A 25,862-nucleotide genomic window follows, 5' to 3' on the forward strand; every position below is an offset into this window, starting at 1 on the left:
AACACTACCACACTGGAGATTAAATTTCAACATGAGATTTGGAAGGATCAAACTTCCAAACCATGGCACCAGAGTTCCCTTCACGAATTTTCAGTTTGATTCCATTATGGACAAAGAACATATTCTAAATATTGGAAGACTTCTGTCATTTGAAATTTACCGAGACTTCATTTTTGACCCAGCATATAGTTAAAGAAAATTAAATGTGTATATAACAAAGAATGTATGTTCTGCAGCTGCTGGATGTAACATACTATAATTGTCAATCATATCAAAGCAGTTGCAATGGATTAGATGTTTGTGTCCCTCCAAAATTTGCATTGAAATCTTAATCCCTAATATGATGGCATTAGGAGGTGGGGCCTTTGGGAGGTGATTAGGCCATGAAGGCAGAGCTTCCGTGAATGGAATGAGGGCTCTTATAGAAGAGAGCCCAGTTATCTCCCTCAATCCTTTTTCATATAGACACAGTAAGAAGATAGCTGTCTATGAAGCAGGAAGAGGGCCACCACAAGAGAATGACTCTCCCAAAACCTTGATCTTGGACCTACCGGCCTTCAGAACTATGAGTAATAAGTATTTGTTATTTAAGCTCTACAGTCCATGGGGCATTTTTTGTTATAGCAACCTGAATGGACGAAGATAGTGGTTGACAGCCTTGTTGAGATCTTCTGTCTTATGATTATGGGATTTGTCTCTCTCTCCCTTTAGTTCTGTCAGTTTAGGCTTCATGTATTTTAGGCTCTGTTATTAGGCAAATACACGTTTACAATTTCTATGTCCTGCTAATGAATTAAAACTTTTATCATAATGAAATGTCCCTCTTTGTCTTTGGTAATACTTTTGTCTTACAGTGTATTTTGTCTGATGTTAATATAGTCACTCCAACTTTATTATGCTTATGGTTTACATGCTACATCTTTTTGTATCCTTTACTTTCCATTTATCTGTGTCTTACACTTAGTCATTTCTTGTACAAGGAATATAGTGGAGTCTTACTTTTTAATCTAGTCTGACCATCTCTGCCATTTAACTAGAGTGTTCAATTTAATTATGTTTAATGTAATTACTGATATGATTGGTTTTGAGTCTGTCATTTTGCTGTTGTTTTCCTGTTTGTCTCATTTGCTTTTAGTTTTTCTCCTCCTCCTTCTTGCCTTCTCTTGGGTTCATCAAATATTTTTTAATATTCAATTTTAATTCTACTATTGGCTTTTCAACTCCATCTCTATGCATTATATTTTAATGTTTGTTCAAAGGATTACATTATGCATCTTTGACTTATTGCAGTCTAGTTGAAGTTTATATAATACCATTTTTTGTAAAACTATAATAACCATGCAACAGAATAGCATTATTTGCCTTCCCCTGTCTGTATTTTTGATATTGTTGTTGTATTTATTATATCTATGTTTGTTATAAACCTCACACTATATTAATTTGGAAAAAAATTATATAATCTTTTATATCTTGTTACATGGTTACCATTCCCAGTACTTGTCATTCCTTCCTGTTGATCTGAGTTTCTATCAAGAATCATTTTTCTTCTGCTTGAAAACTTTTCTTTAGCGTTTCTTGAATTTGTGATCTACTGGCAATAAATCCTCTCAATTTTTACTTACTGACAAATGTGTTCATTTTGCCATCATTTTTGAAGGAAATAGAAAATTCTGAGATTCTGAATTGACAGGTTTTTTTTTTCTTCAAGCTCTTAAAGATGTCATTCTGTGCCTTCTTGTTTCCACTATTTTCATTTATTTATTTTTGAGATGGAGTCTCACTCTGTTGCCCAGGCTGGAGTGCAGTGGTGCAATCTCGGCTCACCGCAACCTCTGCCTCCTGGCTTCAAATAGTTCTCCTGCCTCAGCCCCCTGAGTAGCTGGGATTACAGGTGCCCACCACCACACCAGCTAATTTTTGTATGTTTAATAGAGACAGGGTTTTGCCATGTTGGCCAGGCTGGTCTTGAACTCCGTACCTCAGGTGATCTGCCAGCCTCAGCCTCCTAAAGGGCTGGTATTACAGATGTGAGCCACTGCCAGTTTACACTATTTTTAAAGAGAAGTTAGTCATGATATGTATTAATGTTCTCAGTATGTGATGCATCCTTTTGCTCTTGCTGCTTTCAACAATTTTTCTTTCCCTTTGACTTTGTAATGCCTGTGGTTGTATTTAATTTATTATTTATTTTTTTATCCTGCTTGTGTTTAGTGAGTTCCTTGGCCTGTAAATTTGTGTTTTTCACCAAATGTTGAACATTTTTACCCTTTATTTTTTCAAAAATTTTTCCCCACTTTTTAAGCCTTTTTTTCATCTGTTCTTCAGATTGGACAATTTCTATTAATTTGACAAGTATACTTACCTGTCATCTCCCATGTGATATTAAACCCACCTAGTAATTTTTTAATTTCAAATATTTTAATTTTCAATTATACAATACCCATTGGTTTCTTTTTTTATACTTTCCACTTCACTGCTGATATTACACATCTGTTTATTCATGATGATTATACTTTTCTTTAAATTCTTGACCATGTTTTAAATAGATGGTTTATAGTAGAGTCTATTGATTCCACTATCTTAGTTTCTATTGACTGCTTTTTCTTTTGACTATGGAATATAGTTTTCTGTTTCTATACATATCTGAATTCTTTTTATTGATTGCAAGACATTGTGAGTGAGACATTGTAGAGATTAAAGATTCTGTTATTAGAAGAGCACTTGGGTATCATGCAGTCCATCTTTCTACATTTATAAATTATAAAAGAGAATCAATCCATAGGGAGAAGGAAATTTACCAAATGCTCAGTTAGTATAACTCACTGTAGCAGAACTGAAACTATAATTAAATTTCCAACCCTTAGTTCAGTGTTTTCCCAACTTTCCAACTTACTTTTTTTTTCAATACTTTTTCCAAACTTACTCCATGGGAATAATATTTTCTCCTTTTAAGGAGGGAATGCTGATCTCTTTCCTGATTTTTGTGCCTGAAGATCACTTTTTCACTCTTCTAGATCTAGGGATGCCACTACTGTTGCTGCTGACAATGATATCTGAGACCATTGGACACCTACTGCTTGCCAAGTACGATGTTTACACTATTATGTTTCAGTGACCATGCAGGAATTGTACTTACTTATCTCATGCTAAACCATGTCTTTCTCTTTTGGCAGTTTACCATACACCACTTTGTCTACCATCAGAATTAAATACTCATTTTTTTATGTGTCCAAAGCACATACATGTACAGCAAAGTACTCATTATAATATATTACAATTGTTAATTCATGTGGATATCTCTGACATTAGGCTCTAAGTCTTCCAAGGGCCAGTGGAGCCCTCTAGATTCATAACTCCCAGCATAGCACCAGGCACATATGTTGGGTTTCAGTTGCCTCCAATGAAAGAGGAAAGCCCCATCTCTGGCCTAGTATACATGCCAATATTGCCAGCCTTGTCAGCAAGTGGCAGCTCAGAGGTCGTCCTATCCTTGAACTCTACTCAGCATCCACTCAGGGCTTTGTTGCCATGGACACCCGACAAAGTTCTTCAGGGAAAGCCAAGACAATCGCCACCCTCCCACCCAGGCTGTTTTCATCCATGGCCAGACCTACAGTGCTGACAGTTGTAGAACGTCCATCAGACCCTTGCAGCTGGGCCAGCCCAGAGGCTCATGGGTTCTGGGCCCTAAAGCTGAAGTATCAGGTCACAAACAAGCTGGAACCAAGGGCTCCTCAGGTCAGGCTGCCCAGAGTAGGGAGGAGGAGGAATAGAGATATCAGCCATCAGGGCTGCCAGTCCAGATGCTTCTTTCTGCTTCAATGAAGGCTGAGGGGACTGCAAGCCAGAACTACAGGAACCAAATGCCAAGCTGAACAGGGGCAGGGCTTCACTGGGGAGGGGCTATGAGGGCAAGGCCACGCTCTAACATCTGACACCTTCATTTAGTCAGTCGCTCCATAAAAATGTGTTAATCATAGTTCTATAGTAAGGAGTATGCACAAGACCATAGCATAGGAGCTAAGACAAAATCTCTACATCAGGAAACCCAGGTTCATATCCAGGCTCTACTAATTCTAGTTGTATGACTTTTAAAAAGTTACATAAATTCTCTGTGCCTCAGTTTCTCATCACTAAAGCAGGAATAGTAACATGAAGACTTGTAAAGATTGAGCAATACACTTAAAATGTATAGCCCAGTGTCTATCATATAATAAGTGCTCAATAAATGCTAGTAGTTAGTATCATCAGGCCCTAGGATGGCATCAAAGAGACTATAATAAGAAAATATAGTTCCCTTGCCCTCAAAAAGCCCTTAGAGTAGTGAAAGAGATTGACTTTCATGTAACCTTTTCCAGTGTGACTTGATGCTACCAACTGCAATGTGGTAGCCCTAAAGAGAAAGCAACTTCTCCTCCCTAAAGAAGTTGGGGAAATCTTCCCAAAGAGTGTGGTCATTGCACTAGACTCTTAGAACTCCAGGCTGAAGACAGCAGAGAGGCAATCAAGGTAGAAGTAGGAGTGTGTGACAGGTATACCTGCATAAAAGAGTTTGGGTTGCTTGTTATAACAAAGGGTTGGTGTGGTATACAAGTATTAGAGCACTCATGATGAAGCTGTAAAGGAAACTCTGGCCAAATAAAATAGTTTTATCTTCTGTGATGTGAGTGGGAGCCCAGCGAACGTATGTAAGCAGGGAAGGGACATACGTAAAGGACATTTTCATGTTAAAATGTTTTCTCTCTCCATGAAGATGTGAGCCTTCCACAACTCCACATGCAGGGTAGGATATGGCAAATCCATCTCTGTCTCCCCTCATTCACACTAGGCTGTGAATAACTAACAAAGCAGGATGCAGTGCTTCACCAGGAGAACTTACAATTTACTAGGACACAGTTGATGAAATCTAGGGCATCATCCAGAGAAGGAAGGATTTTGAGATTCAAGGGACTTCCCCAAATCCCCTCCCCATCTCTCCTCTTTTTGGGCGGATGTCTAGTAAGTTCATGACAATTGGAGGCTCTGTTTAGCAGTCAAACAGTTGATCAACAACTTCGAATCAATCTATCTGGGAATACTCAGTATTTTGTGAACCTATAAGACACTCTGGATTTCCCTTATGTGATGTTATGACCAACTGCTTCCACTGAGCTATCTGCCTTGCCACAGTTCAGAGAGGAAACACCATTACGCACAGCCTAGCTGTTGGGTAAGTAGAAAGCAAGATCCATGGAAAAGGCAGTGTTTTGTCCCCTTCTTAGTTTGTATCTCACACTTCATCCAGTGGGACCTTTTCTTTTCTCTCCCACATCTCATTTTACAAATACATGATGATCAGATGTTAGCCATGAACAATGGCGACCAGTTCAGGTAACTAAATTCAGTCAAGAATAACTTCAAAGAAGCATTTGAAATTTAAGTCTTCTATCTTCTATCAATTTAACAAAACATATCAGTTTATTTTATAATAGAAGATTATTAAATACCTGAAAGCAGGCAGAGATATTTCAAAGGTAGGGAGGACCAACTCTCCCTAAGCTTAGGATAGCTTAGGATGTATCTCCAGGGTGACTTGAAATTCGACATGATTTAACCCTTTAATGATACTTGGGAATGTAATTCATAAGGAATGGTATGATGGACAGCCTCCTGCCACCGGGATCCCCACCTCCTGGTGTTCATGCCTTTGTGTAATTCCCACTCCTTGAGGGTTAGAGGGACCTAGGACTTACTTCTTCTAACCAATAGCATATGGCATGGGTGTGGATGTCACTCCTGTGATTCCACTGCATTGCATGAGATGCCACCTTGATACACACTCACTCTAGAGACTCTCCTTGCTAGCTTGATGAAGTAAGCAGCCATGCTGGGAAAGCACATGTGGTAAGGAGATGTGGGCACCTCCAGAGGCCTGCCAGCAAGAAGCAAAAGCCTGGCATACAGCCCCAAGCCTGCCCCTGCCCCATGTCCCTTGCTACTATGCTACTGCTGGAGAATTTTATTTTTTTCTGATACAGGATCTCTTTCTATAGCCCAGGCTGTAATGCAGTGGCTCAATTACAGCTCACTGCAGCCTTAATCTCCTGACCTCAAGTGATCCTCCCACCTCAGCCTCCCAAGTAGCTGGAACCACACACACCACCAAACCTAGCTAATTATTTTTAATTTATTTTTTGTACAGACAGAATCTCACTGTGTTGCCCAGGCTGGTCTCAAACTCCTGGACTCAAACGATTCACTAGCTTCAGCCTCCTGAAGTGCTGGGATTACGGGCTTCAGCCACTATGCACGGCCAGAGGAGGATTAGACTGAAGCCTTTCAGAGAAAGCCATCATCATGAACAAAGCTTGCAGCCCAGCTGCTCTCCCTTCTGTACCCCTCCTTTCCTTCCTGCCCCCCCACCCTCCATCAATCTCCCCATCCGCACAGGAATCCCAGGGAAATCATCCACATGCCTGCACATCGTTCACACTCAAAAATAAGGAAGCAAAAGAGAAAAACTGCAAAATCTGATCTGGCTGGTTGAAACTGATTCTCATTACAGTGATTTACATGAATAGGAGCTCAAATTTGCATACCATTAAGTGTTTAAGATTAACTTGTGCAAGTTTTATTTGATTTCAGCCTTCAATTCTCCACGGAAGCTGAGCCTCCATGGTTTTCTCCTCCAAGTAACAGAGCTTTAAAACAAAAATTAAAAGAACTGCCGCGTCTAACAGATTTCTTCTGATTCCCTAGTTCACTTTGGGGGAGGGGAGCCCAGTTGCATTTGGGACGCTCCCTCAACACTGAAATGGCAACTGGTGCAAAGATCAACACTCACATAGAAGCTTCTTTGAATAGGAAATAGAATATTAACAGTAAGCTCTGCAGAGCTCAAAGAAAGAGTTTTCAGAATACTCATACCGCCTGCCAGAACCAGAAGAAAAGTGGTTTCCACAAGCAGAAAGAATTTAATGTTCACTTTAACACAGGAAGAACCCTGCCTCTAGGATTAGGCTACACCTGTCCACCAGACTTGCAGTGCCAAAACCTGGGTGGGTGTGTCTCATCGGCCAGCTCCTATAAAATCTAATAGCAGGACTTTACATAAGGACCAAGAGTGGCACCGAATATGTCCTCACCCTGGAAAATGATCAGGAAAAACAAGTTTTATGAGCTGCGCTAGCACGCTGTGACTGGGTGTGATTAATCCATCTCAAGAAAATGACTTTAAGAGCCAATTAAAGGCAGCTTAGAGGAGCTATTTTGCATTGTCTCTTTATTCTGTTTCTGGCGACAATTGTACCTGTCAGTAAAGCTGTGAGAAACTATCAATTTCAGCAGCATGAATTTTCAGAGGAAAATAAGAACTGCTGCCCTGGGAGAGAATGGTTGTTTATCTCAGAGTGGAAATCCCAACCACCAAGATGGAGACCGTCAGGTCTGTGTGGTTTCCAGCTCCAGATGACGCTTTGCAGGTCCTCCCCTCGCCTCCCTGTGGCCTTCTGCTCTGAAACATGGAACATAAGCACCACCACCTCTAAGCTCAGATAAAGCAAATACATTCCATCCTAGAGGAATGTCTCTGATCACAATGAAGTGGGAGCAGGAGAAGAAAAGAGGAGGAGGAAAAGGAGAAATGCTTTCCATATACCACACAAAATTGTTCCTGGTTTAAAATGCAACTGCTTAGAGGCAAATGAGCAGAAGAGAGATTTCTTTCAAGGCAATGACTTTACCTTCACTTAATCAACTCTTGTATCCAAGTAGGTTACAAAGCATTTTTAGTAGGGAAAAAACCCAAATCCTATAACCCTTCCACTTAATGCTTCCCTCAGAAAACAGGGACTGCCCCAATGCAAAGTATTGCAAAAAGTGTCAAACTGAGGGGGGGGGAAAAAAAAAAGACGTGCTCCCAGCACCCAAGCCTGAAATGGAGTCAGATTGCCCAAAGTGGGACCAAAGCCCAAGGCAAAAGTAAACACTCCTGGACTTGGACCAGGGAGATCCTCCTGGTTCCTTAGATTACTGCATCCTAATGCCATACAAAAGGGACAGGGCTGGCTCTGCCTGCAACTCAGGTTCTGTCATTTGGGTAGGGTAGGGTTGCAAGTGTGTTCTGATGCCTGTCAGCCTCTGGACAAGACAAGCACCTATCAGTTTATCTATCCAAGAGCTCAAGTTTTTGCCAAGTAGCCAGGGTCAGGGAGAGGCAAAACTGGGAAGTCAAGAGGCTAGTTCTGCAGGCCCCTACATTGTCCTTCCGGGAATGACAGGCATTTTTCAAAGCAGATATGGCTCCATTGACATCATGCTCTGCTTCAGGATTCTAGAAACTTGTGGAGCACCACCCCCTCCCCCACCCCCGTCCCCGGCTGAAAAGGTAAGCTCTGCAGCTGCAGCACCACTGCCCACCCTAGGAAACATGCACAATTTAATTAGGCCTTAAGAAGATAATGTCATAATCCCAGCTTCCCCTGCTAGGCTCTTCCTGCAAAGCCTCTGGCCTCAGTGAAGCATCTATGTGCTCATTTTCCCAGTCTCTTGCCCGATGCTACATCACAAATGCTTGCACACAGAAGCACGCACGCTCGCGCACGCGCGCGCGCGCGCACACACACACACACACACTCCATCTTCTGTGCTTCCGCAAGTTTCCATCAGGAATCAGCTAAAATGCCAACTCCTTCACAAAGCATTCCCAGAGGCTCCCTCGAAGGATGAATCTGTTTCCCTACTCGGCATCAAAAGTGTGCCTTCTCTTCATGATGTAGTCTACCATGATCTCCCACACCGGACTGTACCTAGTTTAGCATCCCAGACCAGATCACTGTCATCTGTGTGTCCCCAGTGCCTAATCCCAGGCCTGGGATCCTGGAGATGCTTAGAAAATGTATGTTGAGGAAAGGAAGAAAAGAAGGGAAGAAAGGAGGGAGAGGGGGAAGAAGACATTTGACATGAAGGTTAGCTAGCTTCCTTAGGTTGCTAGAGATAGGCAAAGGAAAAAGTAAAGAGAGAAACTCACATTTCTTAAGTGCATATATGTATCTGGCATTATTCTAAGAACTTTATTTTATTAGAAGCACTTTCATTTCCTTCAATATATTTTATACATTTAAAAACCAAGGGTGGTTAAGTAACTTTTCCAAGGGCTCACAACAAACGAGGCTGAGAGCTGGAATTCTAAACCCCAGCTCATCTGACCATGGAATGTGCACCTTTTTTTCTCTTACAGCATTGTCTTCTTAGGCTCATAAAACATTAGAATCAAAATGAACCTTAGCAATAATCTAGTCTGAGCTCTTTGAGGTCCAGAGAGATTAAGTCATTTGCCTCAGGTCACCCAGCTGGTCCAAGGTAGAGCCAAGAACTCCTAACTCCCATTCCAGTGTTTTTTGGCATCATCCCTGGCTCCTCGGAAGGGCTACAAGTATGTGTGATATTACACTATCAAATTCTATCATTAAGAAATGCTGAACAATATTTGGGAAACAAGGCTAACATGTTTTGTCTTCCCAAAGCAGCTGTGGGACCATAATTACTCAGGAAACACACAAAGGAGACAATCAGCCCCAAAGACTCCCAGATGCTGCTCACATCCCCTGGAAGAGATCTGTACCTCGAGGGGAACAGGAACTCTTGGGAAATTTTCTGCTAATCCTGCCAAAATCTGCCCTCCATACAGGAGGATTAAATGATATCAGTATCAGGCCAGGCCTGGTGGCTCACACCTGTAATCCCAGGACTTCGGGAGGCCAAGACCGGCGGATCACGAGGACAGGAGTTCGAGACCAGCCTGACCAACATGGTGAAACCCCGTCTCTACTAAAAATACAAAAATTAGCCGGGCATGGTGGCACGCACCTATAATCCCAGCTACTCGGGAGGCTGAGGCAGGAGAATCGCTTGAACCCGGGAGGCAGAGGTTGCAGTGAGCCAAGGTGGCGCCACTATACTCCAGCCTGGGGGATAGAATGAAGACTTCATCTCAAAAAAAAAAAAAAAAAAAGGTACCAGTATCAGGACTTCCACTTCTTTCCTTGTGAAATTACTCATTCCAATGGCTCCAATGTGCAGGTCTTCACACCTCAGTAGTTTTACTGCCCATGAGCACCCCTCTATCGTCCTGAGAGGTGGGCTGCTTTGCTGTCAACGTTTTCAAGATGAGTACACGGACACTGTGAGAAGATAAGGTACTTGCTAGTTAACTGTAGTACTTTAGCAGTCACGCAGAAGCCACCATCACAGCTTTCAAGCCATTGGGTTTGATCAAGAATAGGTTGCTTGGCTCAGGTCTGTCTCCTGGGTGGAGTTTCCTTCTGTCTTCTCATCTTTGTTCTCGTGACTCTTATGGTGTCCTCTCTCTGGCAATGTCCCCTTGCTTATGCAACTCCTTCTAACCAGAAGACCTCAAGATCCCCACCCTGCTCCTGTAAGAAGGCATCACAGTTGAGTAAAAAGAGCATTTGGCTCAGGCTCGGGAGAACTTGACATCCCACACCTGCTCTGCTGTTTTATCCCTAGCGAGTGGCTTGCAGTCTGCACTTCTGTTTTCCCCTTTCGAAACTAGGATAATAGTCAAGGTCTCCCTCAGCTGTGACATTTTGTGATTTACTCCAGACCACTCTGGCTGGTCCACTCTCTGACCTCCAGCACTTCACAGCCTTGCTGTGCAACTTAGAAATTCACTTACCCAGCTGGGTGCGGTGGCTCATGTGTGTAATCCCAGCATTTTGGAAGGCTGAGGCAGGAGACTCACCTGAGGTCAGATGTTCAAGACAAGCCTGGCCAACATGGTGAAGCCCCATCTCTACTAAAAATACACAGAAGTTAGCCAGGCGTGGTGGTGCGGGCCTGTAATCCCAGCTACTCGGGAGGCTGAGGCAGGAGAATCACTTGAACCTGGGAGGTGGAGGTTGCAGTGAGCTGAGATCTCACCAGCGCACTCCAGCCTGGGTGACAGAGCAAGACTCCATCTCAAAAAAAAAAAAAAAAAAAAAAAAGAAATTCATTTATCCAATAACTATTTTGCATACACAGTCTCATTTCTCTAATGTGCAGTTGCTTAAAGACAAGCACTAAGGTAGTGTTTCTGGTTTATTCTCTGCAGAAGAACCTTTTGGAACTCAGGAGATGCCTGGAGATGAATTAATATGTTGGGTTCAAACAGGTCATACCTCAATAGTAACATCACCGCCACCATGTAGGACAGGAGAAGAACAAGCATGTGGAAAAGGAGGAGTCGAGTCAGTCGTTCTGGAATGTGACCAGGAAAGAAGCCAGGCTGGGCCCCTCAAGGACAGTATGTACCTAGGCGTCCACAACACTCGGGCTGTGCCTAGGTGTGGACACATGGGACCAAGAAGGAGCAAGTCAGTCGCCATCCAGGAAACAATGCCGGAAGGCTGCAGAGGGTAGTGGGGCAGCAACAAGGGAGGGTCAGGTGCTGCAGGAGAGACGGTAAACCCAAGTCTATAGAGGTTGAAGGCTGGTCCAAGAATCAACTCTGAAAGCTCAGCCTACCTTCCAAGTCATCCTCAGTTCAGGTGACAAGCTCTACTTGGAGGGATTAGAGTCTGCTTCTGTGTAAAAGAGAGCCATGCAAGGGTCACGGCTCTTCTCTGCCTTTATCCTAGCCAGGCATTTGTCTGTCTCACCAGTTGCATTGGTTCCACTTTTCAAGGAAGGCTTTTTGAATCTACTTTTCCCTCTGTATTCCTTTAGAGGATGGGCTCTGGAGCCAGACTGCCTGCATTCAATCCTGGCTCCCTTCTTACCAGACTGACTACCTGTGTATCCTCGAGCAGGTTGCTTCATGCCTCTGAGACTTGGTTTCCTCATCTGTAGAATGGGCATGACAATAATGGCCACACCCATGGAGTTGTTTTGAGATGTAAGAAATTAGGACTTAACATAAAGTCCTTCAAACAATTTCTAACGTGGGTTATTGCTATTTTTCTGCTGCATTATAGCAAAACATTCCCTCAAACAATCAAGCACCCATTCTCTGGGGTACTTGCCTTTCAGAACAAATTGGGTCTCCTGCCTACAAAGCAACCTTTTTCTAAGATACAACTGAGTGATTTACCTGCAAGCCTTTGGTAGATGTTTTTCTCTTATGTCTCACCTTTAGAATGAATGGGAAATTAATTTAGCTTAAAATCATTTCATTCTATAAATGACTGTTGCTCAGGGTGTGACTTAGGCACTGCAGTGGGCTTATATAAAGTACGGTCCCAGCCAGGCGCGTTGGCTCATGCCTGCAATCCCAGCACTTTGGGAGGCCAAGGCGGGTGGATCACGAGTTCAGGAGATCAAGACCATCCTGGCTAACACGGTGAAACCCAGTCTCTACTAAAAAATACAAAAAATTATCCGGGCATGGCAGCAGGCACCTGTAGTCCCAGCTACTCGGGAGGCTGAGGCAGGAGAATGGCATGAATGGCATGAACCCAGGAGGCGGAGCTTGCAGTGAGCTGAGATCACACCACTGTACTCCAGCCTGGGCGACAGAGCGAGACTCCATCTCAAAAACAAACAAACAAACAAAAAGTACAGTCCTGAACCTTGGTGCACTTTAAACCTTGTGGGGGAGACACACATGTGGCAAAATAACATAGAAATAGAATATACCATGTGCTGTACCAGAGCTACAAGATATTATGGATACCACACAGAGAGAGAGGACCTTGTGTAAGATAGACACCATCCTGTTGCAAGAAATAAGACCCACTTGCTCTAAGCTGAGTGAAAGAGAATCTGTTATGAAAATACTGAAGTATCTTCCAAGCACCAAAGGCAAGAAGAGAGTCCAGTTTACCCATTCATTCAACAAATGTTTATTGAGGGCCTACTGTGTGTCAGGCACTAGGGATTCCGCAACAAACTATGCAGGCAAAATCCCTGCCTTCTTGGAGCTGGCATTCCAGTGGAAGGAGACAGAAAATAAACAAAATGAGTTAAATATGAATTATGTGAGGAGATGAGGAGACCAAATAGCAGGGGAGCAAAATGAGGAAGAGTGAGAATTTGCAGGGTGATGATTTTAAACAGGATGATGATGGAAGGCTTGTTTGGAAGGTTGTATTTCAACTAAGTCTTAAAGGAGATGAAAGGGTAAGCCTTACTGACAGCTGGGAAAAGAGCATCCCTGACAGGGGATGCAAAAAGCAATGTAAAGGAACAACCAGGCCGGCTTGGGAACAGTTGCAGACCTGTGTGGCCCAGAACAGTGAGCCAGGGGAGATTCATAGGATTCAAGGTCAGAGACAAAGGGAGGCCAGACCACAGAGGGCCTCCAAGGTCAAGGTAAGGACACTGGCCTTAGTCTGAGGGAGAAGGAACACCATCAGAAGGTTTTAAGCAGGTTTCCTATGAATTAGATGGGGAACATGAGAGAAAGAGAAGAACCACGGATACTCTAGACTTACGTATTCAACTTGTCCAACTGCCTTTTTGTAAACATCCCCGCTTATGTCAAATGGGCGACTTCAACCTACCACGGACAAAGCAAGACTCCTGACTTTCACTCAAAACCCTGATCTTTCCAATTTTCTCCACCTCAGGAAACGAAATTCCATTCTTACAATTGCTCACCTAAACTCTGCCCTTTCTCTCACACCCACATTCAACTCACATCCACATTTTCAAATCTACCAGGAAATGTCTTCTCTGTCTCAAAAGACACAAACCCAGCTCTTTCTTCCCCGACCCCTCAACCCCTACTGCAACTATCTTGACCCAAACCACCATCACCTCTTGCTGGAGGATAATAGTGGCCCCCTAACTAGCCTCCCCGCTTCCACTCCTAGCCCTTTAGGTTATTCTCTACATAACAGCTCAAGTGCCCTTTAAACCAACTTCACGCCATGCTGTTTTAATGGCTCCCTCTCCTACTCAGAGTGAAAGCTGAAGCCCTTGTAATAACTTCCCTTTGATCTGCCCCAAGTAAGCACTCAGAGTACGTGTGTCCCACGAATGAATGAATACAAGGATGATGGGAACTGAGAACTTGAAAACCATCAGGAACCAAGACAATCATTCTGTCTTTCTCTGCACACTTCCTCCAACTGCCCAACTTTGTCCCTCTGAAAAGATCAAACTGTTATTGACCACAATGTTCATTTTTTATCCACTTACCTGTGCCTGGATAGGAACAAAATCATACTTTGTGCAAACTCTCTGGGTAGATAGGAAGGCAGGGAGGAAATGGGAAGGATTACTGCCATAGGAGCGATACCTAAAGGCCTTAGCATAGAATTCAATAAAAGAGATGAACAAAGAGAATCCTGAAACAAACGAGGGGCTTCAAGAAAGAAAGTGCAGAGGGAGAGATTAGGAGGAGTAGAAGCATTACATAATTGTACTGTTTAATTCCATTCTACAATGCAGAAGCCACAATCACATAATTGTAGCAATAACCTGGGGCGAGCAAACCCTGTGGGTAGAAGACTAGCAGCAGCCTTGCATATGGCTCGCCCAAAGGTACTATTAATAAATACTTGACCAAGACTGGAGAGGCTCTTGTCTCATAACCCAGACAAGAGGAGGCGGTTTATCCAGACACTGGGACCAGGTGGTCCAGTTCACTCTGGATCAGGTAACAACTGCTTAGGTCCAAATTCTAGTTCCCTCACTTGACAACTTAGTTATTTAGGGTAGTCTTTTTATTCCACCTTAGTTTAATATTTAAATTTTATACATACAACACACTGCATCACCATGTAAGGACATTCATCCAAGTTAGGTTCTACACAAGGATTTCTGACTAAAGGAGGAAGTGGGGGCTGAAATCCTACCTGGGAACCATTCGCCAAGCCTTGCACATGGCAGACTGCTGCACTGCCCAGAGAAAAACGTCTTGTGGGCTAGCCACCACTAAGGATAATCACTTATTGAACTAAGGAATATTCTCTACTTCCTCTGCTAAATACTCAGTCTCTGAACCCGTCGCTGATATGCCCACCCTGCTGTTTTCATCAACTGTTAGCTGCATTTGTTTACAAACCTGGTTTGCCAATTAACATAACTATGTCCTCTTATTAAATATTATCTAAACCAATGAAATATAAATGCAAAAAGATTTTCTTTCTATGGAAACTAAGTCGAATACTGAGGAAAATTACAACAAAGGCAATAAACCTTAAAAATTATTGTCCAATTAGGTATGGATGAAACAACCGCAAGTGATTGGGGGAAATTATAATATCCAGAAGGATTCTTGGAAGTGTTTTAGGTTTTGATTTCGCTTTTAAGAAACTAAATCTAGAAATTACAGATGATGTATTACGCATGAGGTTTGTGTAAGGAAAACAACGTACAATTCCAATCAGTGGGTTCACACTCATAAAAGGCTACATCAAAGTGTTGGTAAAACAATGTGCATTTAAGTTAAAATTAAAGGGCCAGGTTCTGTGTTATTTTATTATCAACTCCTTCCATTGATTTCCCAATAACTGCATCTTTAAAGACGAGTCTTCCTGGCTCTGGTTGCTTCATAAGATTTTTTTTCAAGGTCAGATGAGAATGAGTAAGGAAGCATTTTGTAAATAAGAGAAGATTACACAAGTTTGCTTGTAAGGGGTTGTCATCTTGTTTTGTTCTTTGATGCTTAGTACAATACCCTGGGCATAGTAGGTGACCCATGAATTGTGATAGGAGTGTGTCTCAGCATCACCAGTTTCTCCCGAGTACCCTTTCCTGCTAGTATCACCCTTCTAGATGTCGAGAATCCCCCAGTCCTCTGTTGGAGGAATTATTCATTAAGGAAATGCTAGCAGCTGCTACAAACAAAAAGGATTTAACACAGAAGCAGCTTATTTCTCACTCCCTATAATAATCCAGCGCAACACTTTTCCTTGATGTGGTACCCCAGGAACCCAAATTGTCCCAACCCCTAAGCTGTCAGTGCTCTGCAGCCAGTGTGCAGATGAGAAATGAGAGAAGAGGGTTTCCTACAGGGAGGCAGGCACTCATTGCTTCTGCTTCTCACCGTTGGTTCTGATGTGCCTGGACCTGGATGCAAGTGTTCTGGAAAGTGTAGTCCCAGGCCAAGCTGCTGCCTGCCAGCAACAGCTGCTAGCCATCGCAGCCTCCACAGGCTATAACTCCCTCAGGGCCATCCACACGGGACTTGGCAGTTTTAAGCACAATCTTTTGTCCAGTTGGACAACCCATGAACAACACGTAGGTAGGTATCAATGGAAAATCCACACCCTACATCAGTGAGGCAAAAAGCGAAACAACTTCTCAACCCAGACAAGGGGCTTTGTTCTTTTGGATGGTGACAGTTTTGCATGCATTGACTGCATCTGCATGTTGGCTTGGTATGCACAAAAATCAGATGGGCAAAGGAAATGTAGTGTCTTTCATGCATAACTGATCTGATTTTTATCCTTAGCCCCCATGCACTTGGTAACAGTTTGAGCAAGCACTCTCTTCTAGCATCCACAGTGCTCCCTGGCTGAGTGGGCTTCCCCTGAGCTCTGGGTCCTTCCCTGCATCCCTCTGAGTCTCTGCCACATCCTCCACTTGCCCCTGGCCTTGTCCCCTCCCAGAGCCTCTGCTCACTTATTGCCTTGGTAGGATCCAAAGAGGCCCAGGGGGTGCCAACACAGTTATTTTCTGTAATTCCCACTCTTTACAGCACATATGGAAATTTATGGGATCCATCTATGGTGCATGGGAACCTAGGGCAGTTCAAGAAACCCCTGGCTGGGTTAGCAGGTCTACTTTACAGGATGGGGCAAGGGGAACTTGGGAGGTATGTCCTTCCAGACTCCCAAACTCAGCAAATCTCTTGCCCTCAGAACTCCCCTTCCTATATGAAGACAAAGCCCACCAGGGTGATCTAAGCACAGAGTCAAAGCCCTTACTCCTACAGCTTTCTCTTTCTTTCTACAATTTCCTTGGCTAGGAATATGTATCAGCCGTGTTCCTCCAAACGGCCAAGAACTCTCTTACATGTAACTCATTGCAACCAGGATTGCCCTTTGCTTGTTAAAGCTGCCAGGAGTATGACGCGGGGATGGTACCTATTTTCTTGATTCTAAAAAAAAAAAAAAAAAAAAAGGAGATCTAATTTGACAGTCGAAGCTAAACAAGTACTACATCATTTTAGGGGTTATCTGCCCTCGTCTGAAGCTCTGAAACTTGTTCCTTCTAAGTTGGAAAGCCCTAGGGCAACCAGATTTGCAGGCTATGGGATTTCACATAAGATTATTTCAGGCCAGGCACAGTGGCTCACACCTGTAAACCCAGCACTCTGAGAGACTAGGGAAGGTAGACAACTTGAGGCCAGGAGTTCAAGACCTGCTTGGGCACCATGATGGATAACCCATCTCTACAAAAAATAAAAAAAGTAAAGAAAGAATTAGCTGGATGTGGTGGCACACACCTATAGACCCAGCTACTCAGGAGGCTGGAGTGGGAGAATCGCTTGAGGGAAGATCAAGGTTGCAGTGAGCCACGATCTAACCACTGCACTCCAGCCTGGGTAACAGAGTCAGACCTTGTCTCAAACAAACAAAAAAATATATTTGAAATAAGTTATTTCTATTTCGGAGGTGAAGTGATGGGAGTTGGAGTGAATGGAGTAGAGGACTTATTATTGAGGGACTGGTAGAAGGAAGAGTTGGTTAAAAATGGTGACAACAAATGATGGCAGAGCTAAAAAACCTGAATAAGGCCAATAGACTTGATTTTACATACAACATAAGACTTGGAGTTTGTCAGATCTAGGGCCAACTCTTGTTTCTTCTGCTTGCTAGCTAGGGAAAATCACTCAACTTTGTGAGTTTCTGATTGTCTGTGACAGGCTTAACTTAAGGGGTAATTAGGATTACTTTCCCTGCAGAGTTGTTGTAAGGATCAGATTCACACAAAGGTATACTATGTAGCTGCAAAATAAATGAGGAAGCTCTTTTTTTACTAATATGAAAACAACACCAGACATACTGCTTAAATGTGAAAAAGCAAGATATAACCTACTTACTAGTTTGCTAAGGCTGCCAAAACAAAGTACCACACAGTGGGTGACTTAAACAATCGAAATTTCTTTCCTCAGTTCTAAAGGTGAGAAGTCCAAAATCTAGGTATTAGCAGGTTTGGTTTCTTCTTCTGAGGCCTTCTGTCCTTGTCATCCAGATGGGTGTCTTCTGTGTCCCCACATGCTCTTCCTTTTGTGTGTATCTGTGTCCTAATGTCCTCTTACAATGACAACAGTCATATTGGATCAGTCCTACTCATATCATCCCATTTTACCTTTAAATTATATCTAGAAGTTAGAGATGATGCATTATGCATGAGGTTTGTGTAAGGAAAACAATGTACAATTCCAATCAGTGGGTTCACACTCATAAAAGGCTATGTCAAAGTGTTGGTAAAACAGTGCGCATTTAAGTTAAAATTAAAGGACCAAGTTCTGTATTATTTTATTATCAAGTCATTCCATTGATTTCCCAATAGCTGCATCTTTAAAGATGAAACTTCCTGGCTCTGGTTGCCTCATAAGATTTTTTTCAAGATCAGATGAGAATGATGAGTAAGGAAGCATTTGTAAACAAGAGAAAGCTGCACAAATTGGTTTGGAAGGAGCAGTCATCTTGTTTTGTTCTTTGATGCTTAGTACAATGCTCTGGGCATAGTAGGTGACCCATGAATTGTGACAGGAGTGTGTCTCACATTGCCAGTTTCTCCCAAGTACCATTTCCTACCAGTACCACCCTGTCCTACCACCATTCCTACCCATATCATTTCATCTTACCTTTAAATTATGTCTTTAAAGACCCTATCTCCACATATAGCTGTATTTTGAGGTACTAGGGTGCTATGTTCTGAATGTTTGTGTTCCCCCAAAATTTCTATGTTGCAATCTTAACTCTCAGGATAGTACTGGGTAGTGAGGCCTTTTGAAGGTGATACGCTCATGAGGGCTCTGTTCCCTTATGAAAGAGACTCCAGAGAGCTGCCCTGCCCTTTCTACCACGTGAGGACACAGCAAGAGGTGCTGTCTTTGAACCAGAAAGTGGGCCTGCACCAGACATGGAGTCTACCGATGAGTCCCAGCCTCCAAAACAGAGAGAAATACATTTCTATTGTTTATAAGTCACCCAGTTTATGGTACTTATTATAACAGCTTGAGCAGATTAAGATATGGGAGGGAGTACTTTACCATAGGAACTTGGGGAAATATAATTTATCCCATAGCAGTGTTTATAGAAAACATCCACACAAATGCCTGTACTCAAATGGCCATAGCAGCTTGACTCATTATCACCATCACTGGGAACACACAAGTGTGCATCAGTTGGTGAATGGGGGAGTAACTGGTGGTGCCTCCATTTATACACTGTGAAGAGGAACGGCAGAAAGTCTATTTTAAGCTGAAAACATTTAGACAATCCATAGCAGCAGAGAGAAGTCTTATCTGAACTTCCCATTAATTATTAAAGCAGATGTTCCAAGAATTTAGCTGCCACAAACGCCCCTCTGTGGGATTTTCCTATAAATTAGGAAGCTGACTTCTAGCACTGGGACCTAGCACTGAGACATCGAAGAAACTGTGCAAACAAACCTAATGAAAATATTTTATACCATACTGCTAAAGCCCCACCTCACCACCGTTATAAGCTGATATTTAAGCCCATATCCTTAGGTATTTGCAGAACCACTCCTCATAAAGTGTTCCCAAATGCATTTGTAAGAAACCTTTTCTCCTGTTAATATCTTTATCAATTAATTCACAGACCCCCAATCACTCAAACTTAAATTGGTAGTGGAAAAGTTTTTCCTCCAAACAAGCAGAATACTACTAAACAATAAAAATGAACAAGCTTCTTATACACATATCTCAAAAGCATTATGGCAAGTGAAAGAAACCTAGCAAAGCAGCCTACATGTTGTGTAATTCCATTTGTTCGGCATTATTTTTTTTTCTTTTTTTTTTTAATTTATTTATTATTATTATTATACTTTAAGTTCTAGGGTACATGTGCATAACGTGCAGGTTTGTTACATATGTATACTTGTGCCATGTTGGTGTGCTGCACCCATCAACTCGTCAGCACCCATCAACTCGTCATTTACATCAGGTATAACTCCCAATGCAATCCCTCCCCCATCCCCCCTCCCCATGATAGGCCCCGGTGTGTCATGTTCCCCTTCCCGAGTCCAAGTGATCTCATTGTTCAGTTCCCACCTATGAGTGAGAACATGCGGTGTTTGGTTTTCTGTTCTTGTGATAGCTTGCTAAGAATGATGGTTTCCCAGCTGTACCCATGTCCCTACAAAGGACACAAACTCATCCTTTTTTACGGCTGCATAGTATTTCATGGTGTATATGTGCCACATTTTCTTAATCCAGTCTGTCACTGATGGACATTTGGGTTGATTCCAAGTCTTTGCTATTGTGAATAGTGTGTTCGGCATTATTTTTAAAAAGGCAAAACTAGGCCAATGCTTGCCAGGTGCTGGGGTGGAGGGAGAGGTTTAACTTAAAGAGGGGATGAGAAAACATTTTGGAATGATGGGGCTGTTTTACATCACAATTGTGGCAGTGGCTACCTAACATTGTTAAAGTTAATTGAGGCCGGCCCTGACAGCTCACGCCTGTAATCCCAGCACTTTGGGAGGCCAAAGTGGGTGGATCACAGGAGTTCAAGACCAGCCTGACCAACATGGTGAAACCCCATCTCTACTAAAAATACAAAAAATTAGCCAGGGCGGTGGCAGGAGCCTATAATCCCAGCTACTTGGGAGGCTGAGGCATGAGAATCCCTTGAACCCAGGAGGTGGAGGTTACAGTGAGCCAAGATGGTCCCTCTGCACTCCAGCTTGGGTGACACAGTGAGACTTGTCATTAAAAAAAAAAAAAAAAAAAAAGTTCTTTGAGTTGAACGCTATAAAAAGGTGGATTCTATTCTGTGTAAATTATACCTCAATAAACCTCACATTTTAAGGTACTGTAAAATTGTCCTTTTCTATTAAAAACTTGGAGGCTAAGAAATGATGTTGTATTTTTCTGCATTTATATACATGAAGTCTGTATGGAAACTGAATAGTGTCACAACAGTAGCTGTTTGGGAGTAAGGGAGGAAAATGGAATCTGAGCATATGGAAGACAAGGATGAGACGACAGTGACTTAATACTGAATACCTACGCACAGTTTCTGTTTCTGAACCAGGAGAATGTACTACCCATTCAAAATATTTAGCACAAATTCATCTTTTTAATGAGCCAACGAATGTAGAAGAACTTTGTGAACTCTAAGCATACAAAGGCTATTTATTATAGGGAGAAAGTCTTTTTTAAATGTATGAAAATAGGAGTGGATGTTTTAAAATAAATGTTTCTTTGCTCCTCAGTATTTGCTAGGTGAGCATTTCCCAAAGTGGAATCCATTCTTCCACATGCTGCATGACAAAGTGTTCTAAGGTCAGGCATGTTTGGGGAACTGTTTTCTGTACCAACTTTGGTAGTTTCCCAATAACATTAGTTTTTCACTGTCCTGGGGGTCCTACAGTAAGGAAGCCAGCTTGATTTTCTTTCACCCAAACTTCACTAAATGTATTTGATGGTGCAATGCTTTTTTCCTGGCACATTTCTATGGGCTACTTTTTCCACAGAGCATAGTTTGAGAAAAGCAACTCTGGGCCTGTGTTGGTGACATTTTGGGAGTGAAGCCCAGGCCAGGGTCCATATTCTAGGTCATGGCTGGCAGAAGCCTGGATTACTTGAGTAGGAGGGGCCAGAAGGAGGAACGATAGGTACGGCAGGGAAGTCACTTGAGCCTCTGGGAGGGGATGCATAGCACCCCAGGTAACCTGCTATCCACAGAGCATTTGGCATTCCCTGCTTAGCTTCCTCCCCCTTCTGCTGAGAAACAAATCAAAAACAAAGCCTTTAGGATAAGTTCTCAAAGAGCAGAGCAATCAGAACCTTGGAGGGCTGGACATGGTGGGAGGACATGACACATTGGGACTGTGTCACATGCAGTGGTACTCCAGGGGGAGGGGAGAGCTTTCATAACTAGGAGATGGTGTGGACAGGAAGACATAAATGGAGAGTTCTTCAGCATGGAAGAATGAGAGATTTTGCGCCAGGAATTCCAGCATTGCCAAGAGGAAGCATGGCTGGGACACTTCCATCTGAGCTGCTGTGGGTAATGTACTTAAACCTCCTTCTGTGCTTCAGAGAGTCACAAGTGAAGATGAGGCTTATTATTCTTTGGGCTCTGCATCTTGGAATGGGAAATGGCTTTGGCCCCAAGATACTTGGATTCCTACCATAATATTTTGTAAACATTAAAGCTAGAGTAAGCCAAGTGAACATATTTACTTAATGTCTCGCCTAGTAAGCTAAATTTGCCTAATAAGAAGGACAGAGGCTGGGAAAGGAACAGGAGAGGACCTTTCCACCCTTCATAGTATTCTGAAATAGAATTTGAAATTGAAAATTTCTGCCCCACAGTGGCACCAATGAAAACTCGAGGTCTCAGATTTTAGGAGCTCTGTGCCAATATGCATTGTAGTTCAATTTGCTCAATCCAATATGCATTGTAGTTTCAATTTGCATTTCCCTGACAATTAGTAATACTGAGCTTTTTTTTTTTCATATATCTGTTGGTCATTCTTTTTTTTTTGAGATGGAGTCTCACCTTCACCCAGGCTGGAGTGCAGTGGCGCAATCTCAGCTCACTGCGACCTCCGCCTCCTGGGTTCAAGTTATTCTCATGCCTCAGTCTCCCAAGTAGCTGGAATTACAGGCATGCACAACGATGTCCAGCTAACTTTTTGTATTAGTAGAGAAGGGGTTTCGCCATGTTGGCCAGGCTAGTCTCGATCCCCTCACCTCAGGTGATACACCTGCCTCGGCCTCCCAAAGTGCTGGGATTACAAGCATGACCCACTGCACCCGGCCTCTGTTGGCCATTTCTATGTCTCCTTTTGAAAAATGTCTATTCAGGTCTGTTGCCCATTTGTAATCCAGTTATTTTTTTGTGGCTGAGTTTCTTATATATTTTAGATATGATCCCCTTATCAGATACATAGTTTGCAAATATTTTCTACCATTCTATAGGTTGTCCCTATGCTCTGTTGGTTCTTTTGCTGTGCATAATTTGATGTAATCCCTTTTATCTATATTTGCTTTTGTTGCCTGTGCTTCTAATGTTTTATCCAAAAAGATCCTTGCCTAGACCAATGTAATGGAGATTTTCCCATATGTTTTCTTCTAGTAGCTTGGTAGTTTTGGGTCTTAAATTTAAGTCTTTAATCCATTTTGAATTAATTTTTGGGTATGGTGAGAGATAAGAATCTAGTTTTATTCCTCTGCATGTGGATATCCAGTTTTTTCAGCAACATGTATTGAAGAAGCTGTCCTTTCCTCATAGTGTATACTTGATACCTTTGTTGAAAATCAATTGGCTATAGATGCATCGGTTTATTTCTGGGCTTTCTATTCCGTACCACTGGTCTACGGTTTTTTTTGTTGTTGTTTGTTTGTTTGTTTTTAATGCTACTACCATACTGTTTGGTCACTATAGCTCTGTAGTATATTTTGAAGTCAGGTAATATGATGCCACCAGCTTTGTTCTTTTTGCTCAAGTTTGCTTTCGCTATTCAGGGTCTTTTGTGGGTCCATGTGAATTTTAGGCTTCTTTTTTTTTTTTTATTTCTGTGAAGAATGTCATTGGTATTTTGACAAGGATTGCGTTGAATCTCTAGATTGCTTTGGGTTATATGTTTTAACATTAATTCTTCCAACCCATGAACACAGCATATCTTTCCATTTTTTGTCCCTCTCCAATTTTTTAAATCAACGTTTACAGTGTACAAGTCTTTCACCTCCTTGGTTAAATTTATTCCTAGATATTTTTTGTAGCTATTATAAAAGGAATTACCTTTTTTCTTTTTCAGATAATTTTCTATTCCTGTATAAAAATGCTACTAATTTTTGTGTGTTGACTTAGTGCCCTGCAATTTTACTAAATTCATTTATTAGTTCTAATAGTTTCTTGGAGGAATCTTTGTGGTTTTCTATATATCAGATCACGTCACCTATAAACAGGGACAATTTTACTTCCTTCTTTCCAATTTGGGTGCCCTTTGTTTACAAATTTCTCTTGCTTGATTGCTCTGGCTGGGACTTCCAGTACTATGCTGAATAAAAGTGGGGGAAGTGGGCATCCTTGCCTTGTTCCAGATCTTAAAGAGAAAGCATTCAGCTTTTCTCCACTTATTATAATGTTAGCTGTGGATTTGTTATAAACAGCCTTTATTATGTTGAGGTTTGTTCCTGCTGCTATACCTAAGTTTTGAGAGTTTTTATGATAAAGAGATGTTGAATTATGTATTTGTTCATAGTTTTACATGGCACAGGAGCCTTCAGATTGAAGGCCCAAAGATACAGGGAAGACTATCCATTTTTATGCTTAGGTTCAATAAAGAATGAAAAGTCGTGGACTATGACTGGACAAAAAGAGTACGATCTAATGCTAATAGACTGAGTGGGGAAACTCAGCAAGGCCTGTCTGTTCAAATTCTTCTTCAGGCCTCTCTGTGCAGCACTCCTTCTTCCCAAGTATAGGGTAGCACCCTTTCTGGAATGGGGGTCTTTTGAGCTACAATCAAACAAAGTATGCATAGAATTTATTTATGGTCAGTTCTTACACAGAAAGGCAGGGGAAATTTAGAGTAATAGTTTAATGTTTTATGGCTGACTTTAGAGAAAAGGGGTCCTGATTTCTAAGACCCCACCTTAGGAAGAAGGATACTAGTTTCTATGGCTAGCCTTGGGGGACAATAAGAGGTGAGAGACAGGGAGGCAGAAGGTCAGAGAGAAACTCCGCTTCTGAGGCTGGTCCTGAGACCCTTATTTTGGGGCTCATTTTCATGAGCCCCAGCACTGTACCCTCTTTGCAACTCTTCTGTATATATAAAATTTTTCTAAAATAGAAAAAGTATATCTATATCTGTCCTATCTTCATGCAAAGCCTGTGTACCAAAGCAAGTGACACCTTCACTTTCCTAAATGTGGCAAATTCCAGGCATTCAAGAAACACACCTTGACCTTGTATATGGCACCCACCTTCCCATTCTCACTCTTCTTGAATCACCACAGCATAAAGTTTTGGATCCTTCTTCCCTTTCTCCTACTCCTGATGGGATTGAGCTGAAAGTTCTAAAGTGGAGATCAGCAAATATGATCTGCGGGCAAAATCTGGCCCACAGACTGTGTTTGTAAATAAAGTTTTATTGAAACATAGCCAGGCTCATTCATTTTCATATTGTCTATGGCTGCTTTCACACTATGATGGCAAAGTCAAGTAGCTGCAAAACAGACCAAATGGCCTGCAAAACCTGAAATATTTACTATCTGCCTTCCAGAAAGTTTGCAAATTCCTGCTCTAACCTTAGAATTCTCCTCTTCAACCAGGCACTACTCTAGAAAGCTGAGTTCTATGGTTCTCTCTGGCTGCAGGTAAGAGAATGGTGCCCAAGGAAGATCTCTCTCTCTGTGTCTGTCATACACACACACATACAGCACTCTATAAAAATAACAAATCAGTTTGATTTGATCTTCCTGAGCACCCACTCAGCATCAAGGGAGGTTTATGAGCTACACGAGCGCTCTCACCAGTGGTTGGTCACAGTTTGAAAACATCTTAATGAAACCCGCTTTTAAACATACCCTGTTGAGTGGTTGCTTCCTTGCAGGGGTTCCTGGCCTGACTCTGTCAGATGCTTCCTGTCTTTCATGCAGGTGTCTGTCAGCAGCAGGGTTTTTCTTTGTCTTCCTATGCAGTAGATGTCTATGAAGTTGCTTTGGGTTTTGTTTTTGCTTCTTTCCAAAAAAAAAAAAGTTTCCCCACCAGTCTTAG

This window comes from Mandrillus leucophaeus, unplaced genomic scaffold, assembly GCF_000951045.1.
Source record: "Mandrillus leucophaeus isolate KB7577 unplaced genomic scaffold, Mleu.le_1.0 Scaffold514, whole genome shotgun sequence".
NCBI lineage: Eukaryota > Metazoa > Chordata > Mammalia > Primates > Cercopithecidae > Mandrillus > Mandrillus leucophaeus.